The sequence below is a fragment of the Macrobrachium nipponense genome, chromosome 18, assembly GCF_015104395.2.
Source record: "Macrobrachium nipponense isolate FS-2020 chromosome 18, ASM1510439v2, whole genome shotgun sequence".
Classification (NCBI taxonomy): domain Eukaryota; kingdom Metazoa; phylum Arthropoda; class Malacostraca; order Decapoda; family Palaemonidae; genus Macrobrachium; species Macrobrachium nipponense.
The window spans coordinates 43,793,718-43,798,717 of NC_087211.1; the positions used below are offsets into that span (position 1 = coordinate 43,793,718).

The following is a 5,000-nucleotide window of genomic DNA, read 5'->3' on the forward strand; positions in this document are numbered from 1 at the left end:
CTCCTTGGTACTTCTTTATTCTTATTTCCTAACTCAGGGTATTTCACACAAAATATTTTGACAATATATCCCCCAATGTATTTGAGAGCCTCCTCCTCAATTATTTCCTCAATATCTTTTTTTTATTTATTTTTGCTCTCAAAAGGTTTTCTTCCTCATCAAAAACATCTTTTCCTAAATCAGAATCTAAATTTCTAAACATCTGTGTTGTTAGACATATTTCTAATGCTAATTCCCTATCTTTTGTTACATACTCACCTTCATTGGGAGATTCAAGGGATTTTGCAACTGAGGTGGTATTACACTTTTCACTTATTACCTTCATTTCCTTCCCTAACAACAATTTTTATGCCTGAATTTTAAATTCACTGCATTTGGATGATCATGGTAGCCATCCTTGGCCTTATACACCCAAAGAAATGTTAAAGGCAATATTGATTTAATCTTTCTGTCACATTTGTCCACATGAATGGTGAAAATTGTGAAGCTTATGTCCAAAACTATTCAAATAACAAACTAACACTACACGCATGGCGCTGTCTTTTGCATAGGAATACCTATTGATAATCCTTTACTAACAGTAGAAGAAAAAGCATTTTTCTCTATAAATGGTCAAAAATCAAATGAATCAGGAAGTAAATAAAACAGATTTTCCAGGAAATAGAAACCAGTTAATTCAAGTGCTAGAGAAATATAGAAATATAATAGCTGTAGAAGGAGATAAACTAGGAAGAACAAATGTCCTATAACATAAGATTTTGTTAGATGATGGAGCCAAGTCATTTTTTATTCCTAATTACAGATTACAATAAGCCAGAGACTCATAGTTGATAATTTGATAGAGGAAATGAAAAGAGATGGAGTCTTAATTCCTTCTAAATCTCCATATAATTCTCCATTGTTGCTTGTTCCAAAGAAAGATGGCAGTTGGAGACTTGATTCACAGCCTTCAGCACACATAAAGAATATTGACAGTTTGAAGTAATGCCATTTGGACTCACATCAGCTCCATTAACGTTTGTTAGATTGTTACAAATTCTAGGAGACATAGAAAATATTGCAGTATATTTAGAATATGTAATCATTTTTAGTAAAGATTTAGAAAGCCATCTCAAAACATTAGCATTGGTCTTAGAAAGATTAAGAATGGCAGGACTAAAAATTCAATTAAAGAAACGTCAGTTCCTCATGAAGTCATTAGAATACTTGGGTCATGTAATTGGTGAAGATGGACTGTGCGTGCAAGCAGGTAAAATAAAGGCAATAATTGATTATCCAGCTCCTTCTAATTTGAAAGCATTAAGGAGATTCCTTGGGAGGGTTGGATATTATAGACCGTTTATAAAAGGATTTGCTACTATCACCAAACCTTTGACAGAATTAACCAAAAAGGATGTTAAATATCAATGGCAGAATGAACAAGAAACAACCTTTCAAACATTAAAGAGCAAAATGACTACATATACTCGTTTTTATTTCATCTGTCCATCCGCCTGTGGTGTTTGCGTATGGTAACACTGCGTCCCAGGCTTTAGATAGTTACATTCAGCTTACATTCAACAATAATAACAATATCCTATTTCGAATATTAACGGTGTAATTCGCATACAGTAAATTATTAAAACACTTTTCAGTTGCAAATGTACACCCAGATATCCTTTTATTCACCTAAAACTTAAACATAGCGTAACTATTTAAAGCCTGGGACGCAGTGTTACCATACAAAATCACCACAGGCGGATGGACAGATGGAAAAAAACAGAGTATAGGCGCCCTGTTTTGGTCTACCCAAATTTTTCAAAAGATTTTTATTTAGCTTGTGATGCCTCGATTACAGGGCTAGGAGCTGTATTGTTACAAAAGGCCAAAACTACAATGAGGGCAGTATACTATGCCAGTAGTTTTAAACCCAGCAGAAAAACACTATAGTACAACCAAAAGAGTGTTTAGGATTTTTGAGGGTTTAAAGAAATTTAGACACATACTTTTATGTCATAAATTTAATGTGCTTACTGATCACAAACCCATCTGTGATTTGTTCAAAAAGCAAACTTTCACTAACAACATGAAGTTCAATAGATGGTTCCTTAGTGTATTAGAGTTTGCTCCAGAGTTAACATATATTCCAGGGAAATTTAACACCTTGGCAGATGCATTGTCCAGATCTCAAGAAGAAACAGAAAAATGCATTACCACAAATACCTTTTGTTTTAGTTGTCAAGTGGTAGATTTAGATTTAGAAAGAGTAAAAGTAGAACAAGATAAAGATCCAGAAAAATCAAGGACAAATAGTGGGACAGTTATTAATAGAAATGATTCCTTGAACCTGATTTTCAGTTAATAAATTGGTTTGTTGTATAAAATACCCACAAAGAAAAATAGTTGCTCTCGACTATATATTCCAAAAACACTGACCAGATATGTTTTACAACTAACACACTCATATAAGTTGGCAGGACATCCAGGAATTAAAAAGACAACTAGAATCATAACTAGAAATTATTTTTGGCCACATCGTAGTGAAGATGCCAAGAACTTTGTACAAAATTGCATTGTTTGTAATCAACATAAAGGTAACGTAAATACAAAAGCTCCACTTGAAAATTATCCATCAGAGTTAAATCCATTTCAAGTAGTAACTATGGACTTTTTGGGTCCATTTCCAACAACTATCAGAGGAAACAAACAAATATTAGTCTTCTTTGACTATCTAACTAGATATGTAGAAATCATACCTGTAAGAAACAGAGATGCAGCTACAGTAGCCGAAGCTCTTAAATCTAGAATTATAACCAGATATTCATGTCCTCAAGTTCATTGATAATGCTGCTGAATTTACTAGGGATCTTTTAAAGAAAATATGTAAGTTTTATTATATAAATAAATGTCAAATAACAGCTTATACACCCAGTTCAAATGGATCAGTAGAACGAACTAATCGTAAAATAAAGGATATCCTGAAAACTTTAGTAAAACCACATACAGAAGATTGGGATTTAAGATTTTGAAGACGTACAGTTCATATTGAATAATACTGTAAATGAGACGATAGGAGAATCTCCTCATTATTTGCTATATGGCTATCAGAAAGGAATGCCAAATACGTTATTACATGATGCAACACCACCCAGATATACTTATAACTATGATGACTATGTTGCATGGAAAACCAGATGTACTTATGAGACTATCATGCAGACAAGAGCTAGACTAAAACACGTACATAGGACTCAAGAAAAATACTATGACAAAAATACCACTAAACCAGACATTACAGTGGGTACTCAAACTTATGTTCAGAATCATGTACTAGAAGGTCCAAATGTAAAAGTTTCTCCCAAATTCACTGAGCCATATAGAGTAATAGAAGTGTTAAGATTAAATAAATACAGAGTGATAAATGAAAGACATCTAAAGGAAAAGGTATTTCACTAGAATCATGTAAAGGTAGTGAAAACAGACCCATGGTCTATTAAAGATATAGATAACATAAGAAAGGAAAATACTGTAGAAAATCCAGTTACTACGAGGTATGATCTAAGAAACCGAAAGAGGTAAAAATTGTGTGTATATAACCGTAAGTAAGTAGTGTTGGACTGTAAATATCATAACTGTGATGTATACAGTGCAATTAATGTGTCTATATATAAAGAAATCTGATTAAGTCTCATTTTTGCAGAGGCAAACATACGGCTCATCATATCACTAGTTTTAATTGGACTCATCTCTTCAGAAGTGGAGATAAGAAAAGGTGCTTTGTTAAAAAGACATGAAAAAGTCAAAATAATCAAGGACCTTGGAATAGTTAGTATAGATATTTCCACAGTGCTCAAACGTGAAAGTGAACTAAGAGAAATTCAAAATGGTATTAAAGAAATCCTACAGCAGGTGATAATAACAGTGCCATGTCATTATTGGAAAAGTTAAGCATGAACATAGATAACAAACTGAGAACAAGGTCCAAAGGATCCCTCTTACCCTTCATTGGAACTGCTCTAAATCAGTTGTTTGGAGTTGCTACCGAAGCAAATGTAGAACAAGAGAAGGAAAGAACTGACAGACTGGAAAAGTGGGCAGCCGCAAAGGGTACAGTGATAAATAAAGTGACTCAAAATGCAGAACAAATACAAAAATTGAAAATTTTCATAAGTCAAGTAAATCAGAATGTATCAAATCAACTCAATAAGATAGAAAATATACAGTTTTTAAATACCTTTCCACTGGAAAGTGAAGTGATGTTACAAGAACATAAAGCCATGCTCAATGCTGTCTTACTTGCTTACAATGGTATTTTGAGCCCAACACTAATCACTCTAAAAGAATTGGAAGACATTATTAAGTTTTATATAATTGAGAAGCATTGCACACCTTTAGTAGAAGATATTTTTCAGGACTATAATTTGTTTATAAGTGCCAAAGTAATCCATAACAGAATTATTTTAGTTCTACCTTTTAATACAAAAATTTCAAATGTGCTAGTTTCTGTATATCCCCTTCCTATGTATATTGAAAATCAGATCATTATTAGAAAGGGCCTTAGCTTAGTACTCATTTTACATTGGAAGAACGTGGGTTAATTTTAGCCTTTTTAACTAATGAACAATTCAATGAATGTCTAATTTTGAAGGAAAAAGAGTATATATGTGATATTGATAACTTACATATGACTACCAATGATCATCCCTGTATCCAAGAGTTGATTTAAAACAAAATCAAGAAAAGTATGTGTGTATACAGTCATTTAATAAGTCATTTGAAGCAACTATAGGGAATGAAGACATTTTTGTATTTTCATTAGATACTGTTATAGCCACACTCACTTGTCCTAATGTCCCCACCCAACTGAAATTTAAGAATATCAAGTCTTTTGCAACATCATGTAAGTTAATTATGCCAAATCAATTATACTATGAACCACACCTTTTCACTCAATACCATTTCAACAAACATATGCCACAGAAGAATTACACATTTGCAATAGATGAGTTTAAATGGTATCA

At 32.7% G+C, this 5,000-nt stretch overlaps 1 long non-coding RNA gene across 1 annotated transcript in view; it reads right to left on the minus strand.

The window, feature by feature from the left end:
• Positions 1-5,000, minus strand: part of LOC135197007 (uncharacterized) — a 491,061-nt gene that overhangs the window by 95,087 nt on the left and 390,974 nt on the right. The window lies entirely within an intron of this gene.